The following is a 25,966-nucleotide window of genomic DNA, read 5'->3' as shown; positions in this document are numbered from 1 at the left end:
CATTGTGCTCCTGTAGGCTTTTGCCCATGCATTTCCAGGCACATGAGATCTCGATATGCAAGCTATGTTTTACTTCGTTATGTCCTTTTTTTCCATTTAACAATATCTTTGAAACCTTTTCACGCAAATGCATAAAAATCTTTCTTTTCCTTACTGGGAAGATAATTTATTTTGTAAGAAATTGTAAAACAAATGGAAAATATTAAACATTCAGATACATTGATTCAGAAGATAGGTGGGTGGCACTGTGATTTTTCTTCAGTGCCAAGTGACTGAGATGTTGGGGCTCAGGTATTCATGGACAGTCCCTTAAAAGTTAAAAGGTAAGGTGAAATATGACAGTGTAAGGGAAAGCTCATCAGAAATTCTGGGATTTAATTCTAACAATGTTTCATAAAAACACAGATGGTCTTGGCCAGAATATATGGTAAGAAACTTTCAAATGTCCTAATAAATAGAGGTTATTGTACCTAGCTATTTGGAGAAAAAAATAGATGTCTTATTTTATTGCCTTCTTTAAAGGTTAAAATAAAAAATTCTTCTTAGATCAGAATTATTTGAAAGATGTTGCTCAAGTAGTCACCTCAGAAGGTGGGAAAAAATTTAGCCTTGAACAATGTTGACTGCTTATTGTTTTTGAAAAGTCTCACAAATGCCAGCTCTATTTGATCAAAAATGCCCCTGGGCTGGAGCCTAGATGCCCCAAACCATCTGCTTCCAAGACTTCTTAAATTTTGTTGGGTAGGTTTTACTAAGCTGTTTGAGTGCCACAGGCTTGTTGGATTTCTGAAGATTAGCTGTTTCAATAATCATGCTAAATCTCACTTTGTTTTCTATACTAAACGACAAGGTTAACACGTAATAGAATTCAGCCATTGAACCCAGTGAACACCAAGAAAGCAGCAAACAAATAAAACCTAACCTTATAGTCTTCTAGCATGGCCAAACAGTATGCTAAGCATATTCACATACATTTATCTCTCACATACATTTTATTCTCGTAAGACTCTGAAGTTGGTGGAGTTGTTCTTACTTAAAAAAAAGAAAATGAAACATAAAAAACTCCATAAATAATGTGTGCAAGGTCATATGGCAAGCAAGTAGTATCCCAGCTCTGACCAAGAAAAACATGTTTTTATTTAAAAAAATTGTTTTTTCTCAGTCAATTTAGAAGTTTATTTTGTCAGGAATAAGGGCATGACAATGACACAGTTTCAGGAGGGTCTGAGAACATGTCCTCCAGATGGATGGGTTACAGCTTGGTCTTACACATTTTAGGGGGACAGAAGTTGCAAGCAGACATCAATCCATACATAAAAGGTGTACATTGGTTTGGTCCGGAGAGGCAGAACAACTCAAAACAGTGACGGTGGCAGGGCAGCTTCTAGTTATAGGTGGATTTAAAGATTTTCTGATTGACAGTTGGTTGAAAAGGTTAAGTTATTATCTAAAGCACTGGAATCAATATAGAAAGGAATGTCTGAATGAAGATAAGGGGTTGTGGAGACCAGGGTTCTTATTATGCAGACGAATCCTCCAAGTAGCAGGCCTCAGAGAGATTAGATGGTAAATATTTCTTATCAGATTTACAAAGGTGCCAGACTTTTAGTTAGTCTTTCTGGGATCAGAAAAAGACCTGGAAAGGGAAGAAGATTCTCTATAGAATGTATATTTCCCCCACAAGAGACAGCTTTGCAGGGCTGTTTTAAGATACATAAAAGAAATGTATTTTAGGGTAAAATACTTTCAATTTCTTTCAGGGTCTGCTATCTATGATTTTGTGATGTACCTTATTGCCACAAAGAATCTGTTTGGTCAGTCTTAGGTTCTCTGTTGTGATGTTAATGCTGGTCCGTTGTGCCCCAGTTCCAAAGAGAGAAGGGTATAATGAGGCATGTCTAATCCCGCATTCCCATCACGGCCTGAACTAGTTTTTCAGGTTTACTTTGGAATGCCCTTGACAGAGAGGGGGTTTCAGTCAATTGATTGGGGGGTCTTAGAATTTTATTTTTGGTTTACAATGTTGAGATGTTGCAGCAACGAGTGTAAATTTATCATCATTTTCTCAGCCTTTTGAAAACCATATGTTAAAATGTATTTCATTTGAAAATATGTTTCCTTTGGAACACACATACACACACACACACACTCTCTCTCTCTTTCACTCAAGCCTACACATAGCATTCTGTTATTTAAAATGTTATTTTACATTTGAGATTGAACACTGTATTAGTTGTCTGTTGCTGTGTAACAAATTATCATAAATTTAGCAGCTTTAAACAACATACATTTATTATCTCACAGCTTCTGTGGATCACGAGCCTGAGCATGACTTAGCTGAGTCCTCTGCATAGGGTCTCATGAGCAGGCAGAGGTAAAATTCTACATGTGGTCACCTACATTTCCAAGGTGGGATTTTACATCTGTATGATGACACTGGACATGAAATGACCCATGCCACTTTATCTCACCACCAAGTATCTGTGAGAGAAGTTCCATTTCTCTACACATACAGAGCATTCTAATGTTTTTGGGGTGCTACCGCATGCAGACGTCTCCTTTGATCTGGTAACAAACATATAGGATAGCAGTGAGAGAAAATACTTGAAATCTAAATTGTGCAGGAGGTGGACCTGCCTGAGTTCACATGATTGCTAAGTGCAAATGGGAAGATAATCTGCACGGGAACCATGTCTGCTTTCAGTGGTTCTGTAGAAAATAAGCCATGGTGCCAGTGAAGAGATTGCCCTGACAAGACCAGCAGGGAGATGGAAGCCTTGCTGAACCTCTGGGAAGTGTAGAAAAGTGTGGTAAAATCATAAGATGTGGGATCAGGGAAGCTGTTGACAACCAAGCACACTGTCGGGGAGCAGAGGGTCGATTTGCTCTGGTGTATGCTGGGTTCCTTTCCCAGACACATTTTGAGATGGTGCTCTGGAATATTTCTCTCATTAGAGGTTGTTCTCAAGATAAGAGGGAGAAAATCAAATGAAAAAGAAATCTGCTGCAGACCAAATTTGACTTCCATTAAATATTGCTTTCAAGCTTTCCAAAAGAACTAAGAGTATCTATGGGCACTTCAGACTCAGAAAAAAATGAAAGAAAATGACAAGCTTGTTTTCAATTTTTCTTGCATTTTCCTGGCACTGACTTGGTAACAGAATACTGACTTCATTTAGAGAGTTGAATTTTTCAGGGCACACAGGCTTTGCCATTACATACTGTGATAGAAAGCATCTCCTGAGTCTCTCGTCCTCTGAGAAGGGTCCCACACCACTCTCTTCTGTAGAGGGGCCTCACAGTAACCACGTATCTATTCTGTGGCTCCCTATCCAGAAACAGTGGGTGAACTGGGATGAATCACTGCCCCAAATGGGGGCAACCAAATCCTCTGTTTTGGGAATTGGAATTGGTGCTAAGAGATACTATTCAGCTGTCTGAGCAGATCACTTGAACTGAAGACATGCACACTGGGGATTTGTGGGGCAGGTCTCTAGGGTGTTATATACATACATTGAATCAAGTAAGTTGAATAAAGTAATTGAATAAAGTAAGTTGTCTTAGTGAGAGAAGCAGAGTAAGAGGCCATATGATGAGAGGCAGACAGACAGCCTGAATAAAAATGGAAATATCTCAGGGTCTGCCAGCTTTACAGTTCTCAGTTCTAGCCCCTTGTGGTGTCTGGCTATACAAATTATCTTTGACTTCTTTGAAATATCCCTTGTTGTGGACTGCAAAAATGTCCCTACTACAGCTCCTGCCATCAAGAGATGAATCTATGATATGGTTTGTATTTGTGTCCCCACCCAAATCTCATGTTGAATTGTAATCCCCAATGCTGGAGGAGGGGCTTGGTTGGAGGTAATTGAATCATGGGGGTGGATTTCCCTCTGTTGTTCTCATGGTAGTGAGTGAGTTCTCATGAGATCTTGTTGTTTAAGTGTGCAGCACCTCCCCCTTCACTTTCTTCCTTTTTCTCCAGCCGTGTAAGACGTGCCTATTTCCCCTTTGCCTCTGCCATAATTGTAAGTTTCCTGAGGACTCCCCAGCCAAGCTTTCTGTACAGACTATGGAACTGTGAGTCAATCAAGCAATCTTTTCTTTATAAATTACCCAGTCTGAAGTAGTTCTTTATAGCAATGTGAGAACGGACTAATACAATCTGTTTTCTGTTCGTTGAGTCTGGGCTGACCTTATGAATTATTTTGACTAATAGAATGTGACAGAAATGGAATCATGTGAGTTTTCAGTCTGAGTCTCAAGGACTTTGCTGCTTTCTTCATTGTACTTTTAGGAACCCTGTGAGGATGCCTAGTATAGCAAGCATCCTGGATGTCGAGAACCACATGGCCTAGTCCCTTCCCACCACTGCTTCCTTTGCATTAGCTGACAGCCTGCCGACCCTTAGAAATGTGAGAACACACCAGATCATCTGGCTTGTAACTGACCTGTCAGCTCAGGCAGAGGCATGAACAGTCTCAGCAGAGACCACCTGAGCTGGACCACAGGAGAAAAACTACCCAGCTAATCTCCAAAATTGACTTAAGTAAAGAGTGCAGTTTTATGCCATTAAGTTTCAGGGTCATTTGTTATGAATTAATGGAACCCTTTCAGTAAACTCCTGCCAACATATTTTTTCCTTAAGCTAACTTAAAGTCTGTGGTTTTATATCTGTGTATATTTTTACTCACAACTAAAAGGATCTTGACTAAGAGAGAAATTGTATCAGTAGAGAGAGCTACAGTTAACATAGCTACATAAAGAATATGAAACTGGTTGGCTGAGTCAGTCAAGGCAGCATGCAGAGAAGTTAACTTTATTTTCTTTACATTGTAGTGAAGCACTTGATTTAGGAAGGAAGCCACCCCAACAATAATGGAAGCCCATAAAACCTATTTATCCTACTCTTTACCTTTCTTGCAATCCTTGTCCTGCAGGATGCAACATATTCTCTGGTCTGGTAACCCAATGTATGATGTTGCTGTGGAGATTTTTGCTTCTTGTAATCATTTTTTGAGTGGGAATGTTTGTGGTTCTATTGATAACTTTCTAATTTTACCATTTAATCATTATGTTGCAGAATAAAAAGAGAAAACTATTTTTCTGAACAAAATGAAGGCTAATCTACAGAAAAAAATGGACTATTCTGGGGATTGTTCATTTTGTGAAGAGGGGCCTATTGATGACATTTTAGGATTCAGTTGCTAGATATGATGGATTGGATTATCCCCTTTAGGAAGAGGGTGAATGAGAGTGTAGTTCAGTGTAAGATGGTTAAGTCATATATGGCAGGGAGACCTTTTAATAAATGGGAAGAATGGTAGGGGTGTGTGTGTGTGTGTGTGTGTGTGTGTGTATGTGTAAGCCAAAAGGAAGAAAAGACAACTTTTTTGGGGTGTCTGTACAACCAGATCCCCCTTTTTCTGCATACTGTTCCACTTCTGCTAAGACTAGATTCCCAGCACCTATGTTTGCACCACTGTTGATGGGCTAGGGATAGAAAGCTAACTATAGCGGGGCCAAAATCCCTTTATTTCTAGGAATTTGAGCTGTGAATGAGAGATGCTCGTTGGTTTTCTCTGTGAGTTGTTTGAATCCCGAAATTGAAACTAAGGAGCTATGGGACACCTACATTTAGTCACATGTGTGTAGAAATATTGAAAGCCAGTCTTGGAAAGAGAAAAGGGAAGAGAAAAATAAGGTTCTAGATTCCTGATAATTTCCTAGTAGCTAACTCTAGCTCTTGAGTTTCACCAAATATCCTGGATCTTCTAATAAATTCCCTTCATGATTAAGGATAATTTAAAGTAGGCATCTTCTACTTGTAATCAAGAGAGTGTCAACTAAGGAAAGTGCACATCAATGAGAAAGCAGTTATTATGAGTTTCTTAATAACAGTATAAAAAGATATTTGCCAAGGCCTGGCTGCATCTAATTTCTAGTTTATTTTCTGGTACTGTTGCCAATTGTCAATCTGGGGTCCAAATATACTGTATGTTACTTAAAATTCAGGTGACATTCTTATTTGCATTATTCTATTTATATTACCTGAACAAAAATATTTTTCTACTTCTTAGGGGATATTTCAATAGAGATATCTATTTTTTTCTTTCAGTGAATTAAGCTTTGAATATATCTTTCATAAATCTGTAATTCAGTTTTCAAAAATGAGTATAAGTATCAGTTAATACAAGCATGTTTTGTAAGGGAAACATTATCATCAGTTCAAAATATTATATCTGCTTAACAAACGCTCCTTTATCCTGTCTTTTTCCCCAGCGGTAATTGTTCTTGGAGTTTATAAATCAACAGAGTCACAGTTATTTACATAGGAAATAGAAAAGTTGCACCTTTTAAGGAAAAATATCAATTCAGATTTAATGGTGATGCATAAAGTCTTTCAGAAGTCTAGTTTGAAAGTTATGCCATTTAAACTGATTTCTTACTTTGGAATCCAGGCAAAAAATTTAAAAGCTCTTCATGAAAAGAAAACAAATATTTCAAAGTCGTGTTGGTAAAGGACATAGTTAAGGGCTGATAAGAAGAGTTTCACTCTAGCTTGATCAGTGTAAACAAGATAATACACTCAACCAAATAATGCATCCCGCCAAAACAATTAGGAAGAAATTATCTGTATTAGTGATCCTCATTAACCAAGTTAATTCTTGAACTGGTTACTTTTGTCTGTGTTATCAGCATCATGAGCCCTTTGATCATGACAAAGACTCACTCTGGAATCTGAAAGAATGTCAATAGTATTATCAAAATCATCATGACAAAGAAGGTTTTCTGCAATGAGCCATTGAACAGTCCTCCCCAAATGGTGCTGAAAAATCTGAGCACTGGATCGATAAAAAGTTATAAATAGACAAACCTTGCTTTATTATTAAAGATGATCACCTTTGGAGAATGGATGCAGCTCAATTTCAATGTAGAAAAACAGATTTGAAAAAAATCTTCCCAAGTTTGCCCCTGTTATAGATTTTTGGTTTACCCCAATGTGTATGGGCATTGTAATAGCATTTTAACCCCCCAAAGGCACTTTTTATATAATTTGGTCCAATTTACTCACCTAATGACAAAACTGAGGCCCAGGAAGATTTGATAGCCTTTTTAGGGTTATGAAACCAACTTGACAAAACTTTAGAGCCAGTGATGAAGCAGGTCTTATTATTTTTGAGTGCCTATTATATGGCAGGTACTATGCTAAGAACATTGCATACATTTTCTCATTTCGATTCTGACAATCCTATGATGTTTTGTATTATCATTACATGATATTATTCTTATCACAGATAAGGGAACTGAGGCAGAGGGTAGTTAAGTACTTTGTTCAATGCCTTTGCAGCCTAGAAGTGGAAGGGCTTTGTCTGAATTCCAACCTAACTGCTCCAAAGCTTAGGCTCCCACCCATTCCCCCTAAGGCCATGGACCTTCCCACCACACTGTCATTCCTTCCGTGCACTTCAGCTCTATCAGAACCTTTTAAGGCCTTACAGAAAGGTTCTCTACTCAAAGAATAGTTTGCATTTTAATAACAGGCAATGCAGATATCTGAAAATATTTTTAAATAATAGAAGTTGAAAGGCAGCCTGGATTTGAATAGTATGACATTAAATATAAGATAACATGTACTTTTTCAAGCAGAATAGTGAAATTTTATATAAGTCAAGGGAATAACCTGACTCTTAATATTTAACAATGATTATGAATTTGAGCATAATATTCTTATTTAGAAAATGTTTTATTCACTCTGTATTTAGGTATTAGACTAATTTGTGATGGAAAATTTCACTAAGCAGCTGTGTCTTCATTTGCCATATGCCACGTTCTCTCCAAGCCAGACATGATGAAATCTGATTTACATTTGGGAGAGACCAGCTGCCTCCCCAGTAAGTACATTCACTCAGTGCTTGGTTAGGTAACGGGAGCCTACTAACCAAGAGCCAAATGATTCAAGCATTCTGCGAAGAGCAACTGGTTTAATAGGAAGGTATATTAAAAAAACAACAACACTGTGAAAGGTACTAAATAAAACACTGTGAAAGGTACAGTTACTTGTTAAAGTAGAAATTATAGTAATAAAATGTATTGTAATGTTAAAATTAGATACATTTAATTAAACTTATTATAATAAAACTCATAATTTTTAGTTACAAGTTATGATAACCTATAATCCTACAGTAGCATCTGGTTATTGCCAGTAACTTAAACTTATTTTCTGGTGTCCTGGTCTACCTCAAAAACTTTTGACAGAAATGTTCAAATATGTGGACAGAAACTTCTGAAAGCTTAATGCTCAAATATATCATAAAGATGATGATACACTTAGCTCTTGAGAAAGAACAACAAGAAGAGAAAAGAGAAGACCTAAGTTTGAATTTTAGCTTGGCTGCTAAATCTCTGCATGAGTGAAATAGGTCATTTACTCTCCAGTGTTTTCTTTCCGCCTTCAAAATAACAACAGCAGCAGCAGCAGGGTCACACTTAACATAGTAATTAAAATATGCCAGGTACTGTTCTAAGCACTTTTTCACATATGAACTTACTTAACCCTGCAAACCCCCTCTGAGGTGATAAGTGTTAGCATTATTTTCATTTTATAGGTAGGGAAGCTGACTGGGGCAAGGTCATGTAACCTTCCCTCGTTACACTGTCAAGTGATGGAACTAGGATTCAGCTCCAGAATCTGTCTGAACTACAACTCATTTTCATCAATTGAGAGGGTAAAAATCTCTGGATTATTAAAGACCTTTTAAAAGACAAATGACAGACATCTTCTTAAATTGGCGTAAGTAAGTAGGAGACTTTACTTGCTCATGAAACTTCAGTGTCAAGGGTAGATCAGGCACAGGTGGATCCAGAAACTTAAATAATAAGTCAAGAATCTTTCTCTATCTCTTGGCTCTTCCTTCCTCCGTGTAAAGTTTTATCCTCAGGAGGCACTCCCCTTATGTTGGGTCCCTGCAATTCCTGGCATGTATCCTTAAATCTCCAAATCCAATGGAGATGACGGCACCTGAACACCTCTCAACTGAGCCTCATTGATTCCAATTGGTCTGCTTGGACCATGGCCCATCCCTGAACCAATCACAGTGCCCTGGAGAACAAGATGTTTGGATGGGCCTGGGTCCCCTGTCACTCTTGGAGCCAAGGGTGCATTCAGTGTTACCTGAACCATATGGGCCAAAAACAACAGATGGCCACCCCAATTAGATTGTTACTTCAGCAATTTCCAGCACTAAAAGTCTGCAAATTTCTGCCAGTGGGAGGTGAGAGGAAGTGGTAGGGAAGAGGGAAGAGAAGACTGTGGTGTGTATATTTATACTTGGATTACCAAACCTCATTTCCCCCTAGTGACTTCAAGGACTCCTTTGCTACTTGTACTAAGATAACTAGAATAGATAACTAGAATAATGAATGACAAAGACTTATGTAAAAATTTTCTTTACATGCTATAATTTTCTAGTATTAAAAACTGGCAACCACCTAAAAGTCCAATAGTAATGACTGGTTAAATAAGATATAGTATATCCATACAACAGAATATTATATACTTATTAGAAATGATGTTTTCAAATAATACTTAATTATATGTGAAACTTATTAAATAGATAATGTTTGCAGCTGTAAAAAAGAATGAGTTCATGTCCTTTGCAGGGACATGGATGAAGCTGGAAGCCATCATTCTCAGCAAACTAACACAGGAACAGAAAACCAAACACCACCCGTTCTCACTCATAAGTGGGAGTTGAACAATGAGAACACATGGACACAGGGAGGGGAACATCACACACTGGGGCCTGTTGCGGGGTAAAGGGTAAGGGGAGGGAGAGCATTAGGACAAATACCTAACGCATGCTTAAAACCTAGATGACAGGTTGATAGGTGCAGCAAACCACCATGGCACATGTACACCTGTGTAACAAACCTGCATGTTCTGCACATGTATCACCAAACTTAAAGTAAAATTAAAAAAAAAAGGAAAAAAAAAACCAAAACGACTTCACAATTGTTGGAATTGATTTAAAAAATCTGAATTCAATTATTAACTATATTTCTTACAGTTCATCCAAATTCCACTTTGGATATAGTCAATATTTACTAATTTATGTTGTTGAATCAATAAATGGAAATACCATTTAAAAAATAATGTTAATTAAAAAAAGCAGAATACAAGAAAAGTATATAACATACTCCTGATTTAATTGAAAAAGAAACCACTCTTTTCTTCCTATAGAGAGGGAAAGCAGTAAGGCAGAAATTCATCAAAGTATCAATCGTGGCTACCTCTTAGTGGTGGCAATAAGAATAACTTTAACTACATTTTTTATACCTTTCTGCATTTCCAAATTTTCTACAATGAACATGTAATATACTTATAAGCAGAAAAAAAAATCCCTTAAAGTGGTGAATGGAGGAGTTTGAACTTCACTTGTTTTGCATCTGCCGAATTTATGCCAATTTACAGTGAAAGAAGAAATGTAGATAACACAAGAATCAAACAAAAAGAACTCTTTGAGATAACCAAGAGCTGGTTTTATTTGCCTACTTCAAAAGGTTGTTTAGTGAGTTCTTAAGTAACTATAAATATTTATACAGGTGTGCCCAATTCAAGGGCACTTGCTATAATGCCAGAAAATTAAAATAGTAAGATAAGGATTATTTATATTACAAAAATATTAATGATATCACAAGATGAGACAAGCATTGTAAAATTCCACTAGATACATAGAAACATTGTCTGTGCATTTTCTTTTTTTTTTTTTGAGATGGAGTTTCGCTTTTGTTGTCCAGGCTGGAGTGCAATGGCGCCATCTTGGCTCATCACAACCTCCGCCTCCTGGGTTCAAGCGATTCTCCTGCCTCAGCCTCCTGAGTAGCTGGGATTACAGGCATGCGCCACCATGCCCGGCTAATTTTGTATTTTTAGTAGGGCCAGGGTTTCTCCATGTTGGTCAAGCTGGTCTCAAACTCCTGACCTCAGGTGATCCGCCTGCCTTGGCTTCCCAAAGTGCTGGGATTACAAGGGTGAGCCACTGTGCCCGGCCTCTGTGCATTTTAATTACGGTTCAGTTTCTAAAAATTCTGTTTGCAAACCACCTTTCAGGGGAGCATATCTAATGTGTCCAGCAAGATAAGATTAAACCATATAAAGTCATTGTAAAACTTGGAGTAGCTGGATTTGATACATATACTTAAAACATAACTGATGAAAATCATATCTAGTTACTTCAGTTGTCCTCAAAGGACCATGGAGTAGAAGTTGAAACATATAATCATCTTCATCATTGTTATTATTACCATCATCTAATTTTTTTAGATTTCAGCATAATTTTATATATAACCATGCATCATACATTCTGAGAAATGCATTGTTAGGCCATTTCATCATTGTGTGAATATCAGAATGTGTACTTTCACAAACCTAGATGGTGTAGCCTACTGCACACCTAGGCTATGTGGCATAGTCTATTGCTTCTAGGCTACGAAGCCAGACAGCATGTTACTGTATTGAATACTGTAGGCAAGTGTAACACAATGATATTTGTGTATCTAAACATATCTAAACGTAGAAAGGTAAAGTAAAAATATGGTATAAAGATAAAAAATGGGACACTTGTATAGGGAACTTATCATGAATGGAGTCTGCAGGATTGGAAGCTGCTCTGAATGAGTCAGTGAGTCAGTGTTGAGCGAATATGCAGGCCTAGTACATTAGTGTACACTACTGTAGACTTTAAAAACACTGTACACTTAAGCTACACCAAATTTGTAAAAAACATTTTGTCTTTCTCCAATAATAGGTTAACCTTAGCTTACTATAACTTTTTAACTTTATAAACTTTTTAATTAGGCCGGGTGTGGTGGCTCATGCCTGTAATCCCAGCACTTTGGGGGGCCAAGGCAGGTAAACCACCTGAGGTCAGGAGTTTGAGACCAACCTGGCCAACATGGTGAATCCCCATCTCTACTGAAAATACAAAATTTAGCTGGGTGTGGTGGCACATGCCTGTAATCCCAGTTACTTGGGAGGCTGAGGCAGGAGAATTGCTTGAAACTGGGGAGGCAGAGGTTGCAGTGAACTGGGATCACCACACCACTGCACTCCAATCTGGGAGGCAAGAACGAAATGCCATCTCAAAAAAAAAAAAAAAAAAAAACAAAACCCACAAAAATTTTAAATTAAAAAAGCCTTTTTGACTCTTTTTGCAATAATACTTAGCTTAAAACACATTGTATAGCTATACAAAAATATTCTCATTATTTATAAGCTTATTTTATAAACTTTTTTTCATTTTTAAAACTTTAAATTTTTTCTTTCCTTTTCAAACTTTTTTGTTAAAAACTAAGATGCTCACGCCTGTAATCCCAACACTTTGGGCGACTGAGGCGGGCGAATCATTTGAGGTCAGGGGTTCGAGACCAGCATGGCCAACATTGTGAAATCCTGTCTCTACTAAAAATTCAAAAAATTAGCTGGGCATGGCGGCGAGTGCCTGTAATTCCAGCTGCTAGGAAGCTGAGGCAAAAGAATCGCTTGAACCTGGGAGGCGGAGGTTGCTATGAGCCGAGATTGCGCAACTGCACTCCAGCCTGGGCGACTGAGACTCCATCTCAAACAAACAAACAAACAAACAAAACTAAGATACAGACACATTAGCCTCAGCCTACACAGGCGCAGGATTATCAGTATCACTGTATCTATTTATACATCCTGTCCCATTGGAAGGTCCTTCAGGGGCAATAACATGCATGGAGCAGTCATCTCCTGTAATAACAAGGCTGTTTACTGGGATACCTTTTGAACCACCTGCCTGAGACTGTTTTACAGTTAAACTTCTTTTTACTTTTTTTTTTATTAAGTAGGAACACACCCCAAAATAATGATAAAAAGTATAGTACAGTAAATATATAAACCAGTAACATAGTTGTTTATTATCATTAGCAAGTATTGTGTACTATACATAATTGTATGTGCTATGCTTTTATACAACTGGCAGCACAGGTTTGTTTACACCAGCCTCATCACAAACACATGAGGGATACATTGTGCTACCACAACATTGCAATAGCGATGATGTCACTAGGCTGTAGGAATTTTTCAGCTCCATTATAATCTGGGACCACCGTCATATATGTGGTTTGTGGGTGACCAAAATATTGTCAATGTGCTGCTGCATGGCTGTCTATTATCTTATTTTATCCTGGTAAGTCTGTTATTATCATCACTTTTATGAGAGAACTAAGGTATGAAACAAATAAATGGCTTTTCCAAGGTCACACACAGAGCAATGTGTAGAATTCGCATCTCTTAATCATTGATTTGCTGTTCTTATATCACCACCTATAAAGTGGAACTGGATTCTCAGCATTAATAAAACTCATAAAATGTTGATATTGTGTAGAGCTTTATATTTTACAAATTCTTTGACATAGATTATCTGATTTCAGTCTGAGAACATGACTATGAGATAAAACTATGGTGACACTGAATTGAGTCTTTATCAAACAGCTTCTCATGTGTTACCATATTGTGGCAGGCAGTATCTCAGGCAGCTCTCAATGATTTGGTTCCTCTAGGTATTCCTCCCACTGTGTAATCCCTTCCCCTTGAATTAGGCTGGAACTAGTGTCTTGTCTCTAATGAGGAACACAGCAGAAGTCATGGGATATCACTTCTGATATCAGGTTACAGAAGGACCGTGGCTTCCATTTTGCCGTCTTTCAATCTTAGCCCTTGCTCCAAGGAGAGTAAGCTGCAACATCTGCAAGAAGCACTCTGTTTTGCTAGTAGCCCTATAGAGAGGTCCATGTGGTAGCAAAAGAATGTCTACAGCCAGCAGCCAGCTGGGACCTTAGGCTTGTCAACAGCCACATGAGTGAGCTTGGAAGCATATCTTTCCCCAGTTGAGCCTTGAGATGTCTGCAGTCTCGGTTGAAACTTGGCAGCTTGTGAGTGAAAGACCTGAGCCAGAGGACCTAGCTAAGCCATACCCAGATTCCCAACCCATAGAACTATGATAACAGAGATAATAAAAATCTGTTGCTTTACGCCATTAGGTTTGGGGGTAATTTATTATTTAGCAATAGATAATGATAACACATAGATAACACATATTTAACCCTCATAATAGCCCTATGACATGGTACTGTTATGTGAGCCCTAACAGATGAGGAAACTGAGGTGTAGAGATGTGAAAGCAGTTAATGGATGGCAGAGCTGGGATATGAACCTGGCTTTCTGGACTCCGGAGCTTGGGCTTGAGCCCCATGCTGTGTTACCCCCTAGGAGTATAACACAGGGTGCAGTTTGACATCACAGGTGACAATGAATCATAATACATACTTTGTTTTGAGAAACTTCCGTGAAAGGAGGCTGAGGTAGACAGGGCATGTATGATTGTCCCCATTGTAATGATGACAGACCATGCAGCTCATACAGCCAAGAGAATGGGGTATTAACCCGGGCTTTCTGACCCCAGGTCCGTAGAGTTGAGCCTGTGTTTCACTGCCACGCTGGCACCGTGGCACTCACTGTACATTCAGCAAGCCCTGAGGAAGCTGGTGAGAGGTTAGCTGATATCCACAGGGCAGGTCAATTTGTTCTCTGGAGAGCATTCCATGAGATGCAAATATCTTCACACAGGCCTGGGTTAATACCCCATCCTCTCGGCTGTGTGTAGACCCTCTCACCCTTAGATTCAGACTTATTTTACTAAACAGGCAAAACATAGCTACAAATTTCATGTATTTTAATATAACAGGAATATGTGGTAATGATAATAATATGTAATCATTGTTAATTAAATGCATGCTAATGGTACGTAAGTCTGAGAAAGAGCACTCAGGCCGGGCGCGGTGGCTCAAGCCTGTAATCCCAGCACTTTGGGAGGCCGAGGCGGGTGGATCACGAGGTCAGGAGATCGAGACCATCCTGGCTAACATGGTGAAACCCCGTCTCTACTAAAAAAAATACAAAAAACTAGCCGGGCGTGGTGGCGGGCGCCTGTAGTCTCAGCTACTCAGGAGGCTGAGGCGGGAGAATGGCGTGAACCCGGGAGGCGGAGCTAGCAGAGACCTCACCACAGCACACGGGAAAAAAAGCAAAACCACACTCCAAAAAAAAAAAAAAAAAAAAAAAAAAAAAAGAGAAAGAGCACTCAGTACACTTAACACAATGTGAGAGATTATCTCAAAGCCAGTGGGACCTGGCTGGACATCTTTTGTGCTGGAGAAATTACTCCATCTGCATCACAAGAGCATTGCCTCTGTCACCACGCTGAAACTAATCAAGTCTTGTGAGCTTTGAGAGTTTTGCCTCCTCTAAAGTCATTTTTCATCCCTTCTTGGTAAGATGCTTCATTTATATGTAAGTCACCAAACCCTGGGGTCAGTACAGTCTGGTTCTCCAATGGCTAGGACATAAAGTAAAACCTCGGGTAGTCTTAGAAACAGGCTTACTGTATTGCAGAGAGGGTGAGGAGATTACCTTGTTTTACCAGTTTACAATCTGTGAAATAAAATATGCTTGCCAATATGAATGTATCTTGTAAATGATTTATTTGCTAATTATAAATTAAGTTACATATTTAATGCTTGATTTTTAGAGCATCTGCATAAGGAACTGAATTAGGCTCAGAAGGAAAGAATAAGAAAGTTAAAACAGCTCAAATGAAAGCATAATAAAAGAGGAAATCATGCTTCTTTCCTTGAATGTTAAATTGTGATGAACTATATGGTAGGATAGTGTTTATGGATTACTCTATATCAAATTCTTGTGTTAGGTGACAAATACTTCCTTGACTAGGGCAGAGTTCAACATTAAAATTAGCACTATGTAATAAAGTTTAAAATGTAAGGTACTTGAGTAAGTATACAATTCTTGTCTACTTACAGGAAATAATTAATTACAATGACAAACGACACTGTCAGAAATCATGTAGGATAAATATTATTGAATCCAGAGGGATGAGTTTGGAATGTGGAGTCCTTCCTTCCTGTCCGTTCCTTCCTTCCTTCCTTCCTTCCTTCACATGAGGTGGGCTTTCCTTTCTTCCATTCCTTCCTTTCTTCCTTACAGCTTCCTTCCTCCCTCCCTCCCGTCCCTCCTTCCTGCCCTACAGTATTGAAGCATAATATAAATCCCTATGATTATGTTGTTGCAAATAATGCATGCGGAAGTAGCTAGGCATCCCTACTTAGTATCTCTACGGTGTTTTACTAATAGCATGTTGACAATTGTTTGAGAAGGACATCCTCATTGTGAAAAATTGTTCCTTTCTATTCCTAGTTTTCTAAGAATTTTAAAGAAACTATGGATATATGTTGAACTTTATAAACTTTTGGTAAATTTTCAGCTGACCCTTAGTTCATCGATGTGATATTCTTACTCATTTTTAAAGACAATTTGAGTTCCCCATAAAGAAAATTCTGGTAATAAAATATTTGCAACATATTTTCCTGCTTAAAGATGACATGTCTATAATCAGGGCTAGCTCTTTGAGAGTAAGTTCTGTTATGTGGTTTTTGTTTATGTGGTTGTAATAGACACATTTTTTTGTACATCATGCAGAACCCTGTAGATCGACGCTACCCAAAGTGTGGTCTACAGATTAGCAGCATCAGCATCACCTGGAAGGTTGTTAAAAATGCACATTCTTGGCTTTACCCCACACTACTGACTAGAAGCTTTACAGGTGGGGGCCAGGAGTCTGAGGTTTAACATGCTTTCCATGTGATTCTTCTGCACACTAAGGTTTGAGAAGCATCATTATAGAACATACAGAATTCATGTGACTCTGTGGGTGCAGAGCAACTGCAAATGGAACTCCAAAGTGACAGACAGGGACTGGTCTCTTTTCCTGCATGCATAAAGAAATAATGTGTCAGTGGATTCAGAGTTTGGGGATTCATGGTTAGAGAAGATAGCACTCAAGGGCATGCGCTAGGTCTTGAGGCTGTACCTGATCTGAGGCAAAGTTTGGGAATTAAAAGAGAACAAATCTTGTCGACAGGGTTCACTGCAGTGAAACTCAGCCTGTACTTATCTGTCTTTATTTTCTATAAGGCCAGCACCACACACTTCACCTAGATTAAGGCCAGGATTATTTATACAACTCATCTCATGGGAATAATAATGAAGATATTAATTGTAATAACACCTATTATTTCTTCCCCGCCTATGCAGCATCACTCTTTCTTTACTCCTTCCACCTGGTATTGAAGGCAGGGGTTGCTATTTCCATTTTAGAGATGCGACAACTGAGGTGCAGACTGGGCAAATAATTTATTTTGGGTCATGATAAGAACAAAGTGAGGGAGAGCATTAAATTACAAATAAGAGAAGTGAACTGGAGAACTGGAATAAGGATGTAACAGAAAATTAACACAACAAAGGTCAAATAGCCAATGGCATGCTTTAACAACCCCATGTTTCTTTAATAACGATGTTTTTGCAGATACCAAAACTATTTCCTAAAGGAGGTCAAAGTAAAGGAGAAAGTCAATCATATCCAGGAATAGAGCTGGGATGGAGGCAGAAAACAGACTGTAATTCTGCCCTTTCTAGGTCATAAAAATTTTGTGGAGTGGCTCTTGGTAGGAATTCACTGAACACAGGTGTGTGAAAGCCAGGGGCAGCAGTCCCAGCATCGAAAGCAAAGACAGAATGAATCATGAAGTCAGAGGCATAAGGGCTGCTGTGTCTGATGTGAGAGAAGGAATCTTCCCTGGCAGAGTCTGCTCTGCCTGGGAAAGGTTCTTCAGTTAGCCCCTTTTTGAAAAGTGCACAGCATAAAATTTGTTTCCAGGATACAATCACTGAGTTGAACAGGCAGAGATAGTAAAGGGAGGTTTTTCATGAGCAGTTTTTTGTTGTATTTCAGTTGTCATGCAGGTCCAACCATGAAAAAGCTATAGTGAAGTTTATTTCAAGCATTAAATACGATACCATCATGCACACACATGCACACACACAACCCCCGCAAAACGCAGTTTCTTTAGGATCATCTATAAAGTTCCCACTGAAGAAAGTTATCAGTATACCTTTTCTACCCTCTTAAGAGAAGTTGTTCATCAAGGGGTCATATATGTTCATCAAGATTTCTGCCTCTCATTGTAGCCCCAGCTGTTGGTCTTGCTGTCAGAACAGTCTTCGACTGTCAGCCCCTTCAGGAATGTCCTCAGCTGGAGAAAGCTGCCTCCCCCAAGAGCATGCCTTTCCGGGAGAAGACCACACTCAGTGACTATGGGAGAAAGGAAGACCTATTTTGGCCCATCTTGGGACAACTCTCACGGATCTTTTTAGCTCAGAGTTGCTCACCATGGAGTCAGCTTTGAATGTTGTTGGGCCCATTTTGTAGCACAACCCAATCCTGCGTCCTTCTTTTATTCCTTCAGTGTGGTTCCCAAAGGCATTTCCTAATAAACATCCTGCATACTAAACCCCATCTCAGAGCCTTTTTCTTGGAGAACCCAACCTGACATATGCCCCCAAAGACATTGCCTAATCACTCTTTTTTTTTTTTTTTTTGAGACGAAGTCTCACTCTGCTGCCTAGGCTGTGCCTAATTACTTCTAATGATGTAAAGAACACACCGTATGGACAATCTACTTGTATTTTCAGATATGGTTAGAAAGTTCTGCCATGAAGGGTTGGAACCGACTCTCTGAACATTTTGTTAACTGGATGTGTCCTCTTGAACCAGCCAGCCAAAGACTACCCTCCACAAATTCCACTTCCTTTATATCCATTCATTTCTCCTGAATTCTATCTTGTAGTCTAAAAGGTAAAACAAAGTTTTAACTGATCAACACCTCCTTCGTTTTTGTAATTGTGCTGCTAAAGGGAGACAAAATTGAGGGGAAAAGCAAATGATTCATAGCTCACCCGTTCAGGAAATATGAAGTAGTCATATTCCTTTTTAGGTGGCTACCCATTACCATTTGCAGGTGGGGATGGGGGCTGTTGTAGGAGGAAGGGGCATAGTGAGAACTATGTGAGAAAAGACATAGTGAGAAAATAATCTGTGCAGAAGCACAGGTTTGGAGTCACCTTGGGCAATCCTTTTAGCCTTTCTGAGATTCAGTACATACGTTCTTTTTCACTCTCCTGTGTTCTCAGTCATGGCGAAAGGAAACATTATCTACAGGTTTAGAAATTTAGGAGTTGTTCTGCATTCTATCCTTCCCTTCACTCCTCACATCCATTGAATCTCAACACATTATCATTTCCTTCTTCTATAGCCGAAATTCATCTGGTTTCCGTTTCTCTCTCTCCATGTCTACGGTTACTGCCTCGGTTTGGGCTCTCATTGTAGCCTTTGCCTCTACCAGGCCCACTCCCTTCAACTCCATGTTACAGCCAGAGTGAACTCTCCCTAACACCAAACTAATCGTCTTAGCTAATAGCTTGAGATACTATAATGTGTTATTCATTATAGCAAAAACCTAGAAACAACCCAAATGTACATCAGTGGTGGAATGTGTAATTAAATTGTGACATATTTATATAACATAACATTATATAACAACAAAAAATAAACAAGCCTCTGGTATTACCATCCACATGAATGAATCTCATGAATACAACATTGAATCAAATGACAAGAGAGCATTCCATATGATCTACATGTATATGAGAGTTACAATGATTTGTGATCTTGGAAGTCAGGTAGGTTCCGTTTAAGGAGGAGGATGAAGTCATGACTGGGTGGGAATAGGAAAGGAATTTGTATAGTGGTGATGTTCTATTTCTTATCTTGGCAGTGGGTAGTTACGTAGGTATGCCTACTTTGAGAAAAGTCACTGAGTTTAACACTTACGATGTGTATGCTTTTCTGTATGTGTATTATTCTTCACAAGTACCTTTAAAAATTCTACAATGGGCCATGTGCAGTGGCTCATGCTCATAATCCCAATACTTTGGGAGTCCGAGGCAGGAGGATTGTTTGAGCCCAGGAGTTTGAGACCAGCCTCAGCAACATAAGGAGACCCCATCTCTACCAAAAAAAAAAAATTAGCCAGGCATGGTGGCCTGTGCCTGTAGTCCTAGCTACTTGGAAGACAGGTGAGAGGATCCTTTGAGCCTGCCGGCTTGAGGATGCAGTGAGCCGTGATTGTGCCACTGCACTCCAGCCTGGGCAACACAGAGAGACTCTGTCTCAAATAAAACAAAACACCAACATTGTTAAATGATTCCTCTGAAGGTAAAGAGGAATTTGATAGGCTCCTCTCCATGACTCACACACACTTCTCAAACTTTCTCTTTTGTTTTTCTCCCATGTGTGTTCACTGCCACTCTGAGTTTTTTGCACTTCTGTAAAAGCACAGCAGGCTAGGTAGATGGAGGATATATATAATTTTTAAATAAATGATTGAATGGTGAGGCCAATAATACTTACATTGAAGTGCTTTTGTAAGCATTAAACAAAAGAACATACGTGCAGCTCCTAGCATAGTTCCTGAAACATAGCCGACACTCAGCATATGTTACCTCCTTCTTCCTTTTCGCTTCCCTACAAGTGCAGGTGAATGAACTCATGACTCTGAACATTATTAGGATATTGCAGCTAAAGTCACTTTTTGGGAGTTATTCTCTGTCAATCTCACTATCTATTTGGTGTTTACTTCAAAAAGACACTCTGGCTTGTCTTCAATTCCCAAGAATGTGAATCTTGACACAAATTTAACTTTCTTGGATAGGCTATCCTAAAAAAACCTATACTTTAATGTTTGTGTCAGATCCTTCCCAAATCTCTTGGAAATATCACCACATGCTCATTATCTGATAAAGCAATAAAGAACAGCTGCATCTGAGGAAAGATGTTTCATGGGGTCTGGTTTTACTTTATTTGGGCACTTTAGGTAGATGGGGTCATTAGGAGGATCTGAGAGTTTTAGAATAGCTAGCTGCTGCTGCTGGTCACTAATTCTCAAGATATTTTCTTCTTGCTATAAAATGCTCTCCTTCTCACACCAGATTTCATAAAGGCCTTCCATCTGGTCTGCACTGATAACTAGAAATCCAGAGATGTTCATTCCTCTTACAACTTGTAGTTAAAAATGATCCAGATGCAGGATTAGGTTTTACAGCCTCTTCTAAAGGATTTTGTCTTCCTAATCCTATAGCTTCATGTGGTGAGAATTGATCAACATGAGGGAGTGCTAACAATAAACCTATTAAAGTGTCCAGTTGGCTATGTGTACTTTTCATTTGACGTGTTTTAGGGCAATACAACAACGGGACAAAAACACTGACATCTATTTGGGTAAGGACTGCAGTAAACCAGATAATCCACAGTGGATAAGAGAAATAAGAGAAAATAAGAGAACTAAAAAAGAAAGACAAAATTACAGTCAATCTGTATTAGAAAGAGGGTTCTCAAGAATTTTATCAATTTGTTGTGATCCAGGAATATGACAGTTGATTGAATGATCTCTATAAATTCTGGTTCTCAGTTTCTTAATCCACAAAATGTGAGAATGAATAAAAAGTAGCTGGGATTTTGATGAAAGTCCTTTCCTCGCCAGGAAGATGAACTTTTATAAGTTGACTGACCTAAGCCCCAAATTTAGGGGCCACAATACCGGTTTTAGAAAATGATTCGGGGAGGAAAAAACAAGAGAGAAATAAGTCATTCTAAAGTGCTGCTGCCCCATTTCTCTTCCCTGTTCATCTATCCCCTCGTCACTTATGGTGGCACACTCATCTTCAATGTTTTCCTGGGGTTTATGTTCATATAATTTCACACATAATAAAAATCTGGTAGGTGGAGAAGAAAGGAGCATAAAGCATGAGATGCTAAACTCACCTCTGCCTTGAGATGGCCTTGATAATTTATGACATAAAAAATAAGTTCCTATTTGGTAGAAAGTCAGCTTTTGATCAGTCTCAAGCTTATTTTTTTGTGTAAATAAGCTTGTAAAAATAGAGGGAATGCTTTCCCACATTGGAGTATTAGATTTGATCTTTCACTTTTAAAGAGTAGTGTAGAAATAGAATTCCAAGGTGGGCAATAAAACAAACATGAAAAAAAAATGACCTGTGTGTAAAAGTGAGATGTAGGGAATTAGACACTTGAGTAATGAGAAGATGACAGAAAAGTTCAGGGCCTGAGGCTTTCTGCAAAGAGATCCACTTTCTTTTTCTTTCTTTTCTTTTCTTTTTTTTTTTTTTTTTTTGAGACATAGTCTTGCTCTGTCACCTAGGCTGGAGTGCAGTGGCATGAACTTGGCTCACTGCAACTTTGGTTTTCTGGGCTCAAGCAATCCTCTCACTTCAGCCTCCCAGGTAGCTGGGACTACAGGTGCACACCACTATACTTGGCTCATTTTAAAATGTGTTGTAGAGACGAGAGCTCATTATATTGCCCAGGCTGGTCTTGAACTCATGGGCTCATGTGATCCTCCCGCCTTGGCCTCTCAAAGTGTTGGAATTACAGGTGTGAGCCATCATGCCTGGCTGAGATCTACTTTTCATTTGAAGCCTTGGTATCTTGGTGGTGGTGGGGGTAGCATATTGAGCCCACCTGGGGAATGGGCGGTGCTTGAGCCAGGTGGGAACAATGTGCTGCCAATGATATATCTTACTTCCCTCTTCAATAATAACCCAGCAGGAAATGGAAATGCACTGCAGTGTTACCTGAACTAGAGACGTATCCTAGATTTTGTCTCTTCTTTGGTACCACTTCTGAGAAATTCTGACTTTGTTATCTTCCTCAAAGGAATGGAAACTTATTTATATGATTGCTTCTGACCAGGCATCAATAACAAGAAATGGAGAGCAAATACTTTGTATAGACACCAGAATGGCTAACAAAGGTGACATCATGCTGAGTTGCAAGGAAGGCACCATTCCCTTGGGCAAATGTTGAGAGACATGAGCCATCCTCTCCATGCACTTGATCTGGGACTATGCCTTGAATGAAGTCATTATGGCAGAAGAGGAAAGAATGAAAACTTGAGCTTACTATGTTTGTGATGTTGATTTCTGTGGAATTTAAAATTTGTTAGCTGGTGGATACACATTGTTAATTTGAATACTCTTCATTATAAAAATAATCTGCTAAGTTTTCATCCCTGGAAATTGTTATGAAAGCAAAAACAGTCACCTAAGGGAATATTTGAACATCCATATACCTAATGACTAGAGTCATGGCTACACTTTAAAAGGCTCCTTTCTAGTTGTCATTAGAAATCTCAGTTGAGAATCCTTGGAGCTTCTGCAGCCCATATCAGGTGATGATGACACAATAATTAAGTTCTATCAACAATGGTGAATCAGGATTTGATTGAGTTTCTCTGTATAGCTCTCAAAGTGATGAAATACCTGGGCAGAAGTACTTCTCCCACCTCTATGCAGCAAAATAGTTAGTGGTGAGGTGCTATGCAATTTTAGAAATGAGCAACATACTCTGTTTTAAATATGGTACAGAAACTGATCTGAGTCCCACCTGGGAGGTGAGCTTCATCATCATAACTCCGTGGGCTGGAGGCTAAAGCTCTGAAGGGAGAAAAAACCGAGGTAGGCATATTTTGTGCTTTTGTTAAATGGGCCTCAAACGCCTCCAGTCATTTATTTGTTGAAGACAGGGTCATCTTATTGAATTCAGCAGGAAAACAACTGTACCAGAAAGAGAAAAGCTGTCTCAATCTTCTCTGTATTTCAAAGGTATTTCACATATGCTCCTCATGAAGGAGACTGCACAGGGAATCAGACCCCGGTGCCTGCTTTGCCTCTCTTGCACAGGGTTAAGTAAGGGAAGCCCCTGACTCACAAGTGCATCCTGGCTGTTTAAGGTTATGCATATTGTGTCTGAATGTATAACCATGGTAAATATATATTCTGGAGCAATGTTAAATTCAGCTTAGGACGATGTACTGCTTAGAGTTTTGAGGGAAAACATAAGAACGATGAAATGAGCCTAAATTATTTTTGAAAAAACACTGCTCTCCTAACCCATTTGACGATCTATTACTTCCTTCTGGGCTGCTCCCTTCCCAAGAGATTTGGTACAGGAGGCAAGGAAGGACAATAAGAGAGGTTAGGAAGAAGCACCTTGGGATGCTGACACCCTCTGCCTTATCCTTCTAACTCAAGGACAAGCAGCGTTGGGTTGAATACAAGGTCCTTTCTTCCAAAACTGGGCACAGACAGAAACATACATATAGATGCAAAACCACTATGATCCTGTGATAGGAGCTGGAATCACTTCCCTTTAGACTCAATTTCCTTTCATTTTCATTAGGTAGGGGGTCAGCCTCTCACCTTGCAGTGTTGGGTGGAGATGGCTTAAGATCAAACTTCTCATCTTAACTCTTACTTCCAAGATTTATTTTGTATTAAAAAAAAAAATGAGCCTGTCCCGTTACCTCCTCACCTGGGTATTTTATCAGGACTGAGCACATAGTTATTTTCTGAGGGCTGGAGCAATCTGCAGTCCTTTCTAATCAAAGATTTTTTAATCAGCTGGCTTTGAAATCACACCGTCCTCCCGGGGTCCCTGGAGCACACCACCTCCCTGTGATTTCTACTCAAGTTTTCCCCGGCACCCCGCAGCACCCGTTCCATACCTATTTAATCTTTAAACTGCCTCTAATCCTTTTGCAAGGAAGCGGGATGAAATGCTCAAACCACAGTTACACACGATGTTGATTCTCAGGTTCACACATTTGAGGAATTGTTTGAACAAGAAATGCGCTCAGTACTATAATCCAGGGGGCAGGCACGGTGCCTGGGCGACCCTCATAGTCTCCCTCCGACACCCCGCATCCCAACTCCCGCCACCTTTGCGCCTCAAAGCTGGCAAACATTCCCAAGCCAGATCTAGAGTACCTGGAGTGGGTGCGGGTAAGAAGAGAAGCCAAGGTCGTCCCGGAAGGTGTGCGCCCCTCACCTTGTGGATGGTGAGTGCAGCCGTGCCGCACTGGGCAAACTGGGGCGTCCCGCTGGCTCCAGAAGTCTCACTCGGAACCCGCTCCTTTTTCTCCTGAGCTGGATCAAAGCACTGCTTTTCTCAACATTCGATTCAGGAATGCGTTGAACCCAGGGCGTTCTCCCTGCCAGCGTCCTTGCCCGCGCCAGTGCCCGCCGGGGTGCGGCGAGACAGAACCTGGGAGCGCGGCGCGCCGGGCAGCCCGAGGCACCGCGGGTGGCAGGCACTGAGCTTCGCCGAGTCTGGGCGCCTGGGCTGGAAGAGGAGGCGACAGAGAGAGAGAGAGCGGGGAAGAAAGAGGAGGAGGAGGAGCAGAAGCAGGGGCAGGGGCAGTCTGCTAAATCATCTACGCAGGTCGCAGCCTCCCAGGACACCGTGAACAGAGAGGGGGGTGGGGTGGGGGTGGGATGAAAAGATGAGCCCGGGTGTGAGGCAGGTGGTGTTGTGAACTGGAGGTCGCAGCTCCGAGGTGCTCCAGGTCTTGCTTAGGTTGTAAAAGAGATATTATGGAGCTGATGGCGCCTCAGGGCTCCCGGTTGCAAACACTAGAGGGCAGGGCTGTCCGTGTTATAAACGGGGCCTGCGGGGTTGGCGGTGTGTGCAAGGGACTCACCTCCTGAGCCCCTTGCGGGCCACAGCCCTGGCGGAGAAGGGGAAAATAGATGCAACAAGGGGGCAGACCCTACTCCCCTCTTCTGCAGAGAACCTGGGTTGAGGAGGGAGAGGAACAGCGGTTGACAGATTTGCACGCCTTCTCTGCGGGGCTCCAACAGGCAAACCCTCTGGAGGTGCATTTCTTAGCTTTCCTCCAGGGGAGATTACAGTCAACATCCTCAGAACGCCTCAAGGAGAGAGATTACAAGGAAGGGGTGAGGGAGAAGTGGACGAAAATGGGGGTGGGTCAAAGTGGAAGTGGGGAAGAGAGATGGGGAAAGCAGTGAAGAAAAGGAGACGGAGGATGGAGTGGTTGGGGCTGAAAGACCTGGTGAAGCAGCCTTGCCTTTTTTTTTTTTTTTTTAGGGAAGTCT

General features: G+C 40.1%; 1 protein-coding gene across 1 annotated transcript in view; it reads right to left on the bottom strand.

Annotated features, from left to right (window-relative positions):
* Positions 1-25,447, bottom strand: part of HTR1E (5-hydroxytryptamine receptor 1E) — an 86,402-nt gene extending 60,955 nt beyond the window's left edge. Inside the window, exon 1 of the mRNA XM_021937578.2 lies at positions 24,839-25,447. The gene's annotated coding sequence lies outside the window, so the exon portion shown is untranslated. The remainder of the gene's footprint in view (positions 1-24,838) is intronic.
* Between the last annotated feature and the right edge of the window lie 519 nt (positions 25,448-25,966).

This window comes from Papio anubis, chromosome 6 (genome assembly GCF_008728515.1).
Source record: "Papio anubis isolate 15944 chromosome 6, Panubis1.0, whole genome shotgun sequence".
In the NCBI taxonomy this organism is placed as follows: Eukaryota; Metazoa; Chordata; class Mammalia; order Primates; family Cercopithecidae; genus Papio; species Papio anubis.
This window is presented reverse-complemented; position numbering and strand designations above follow the sequence as displayed.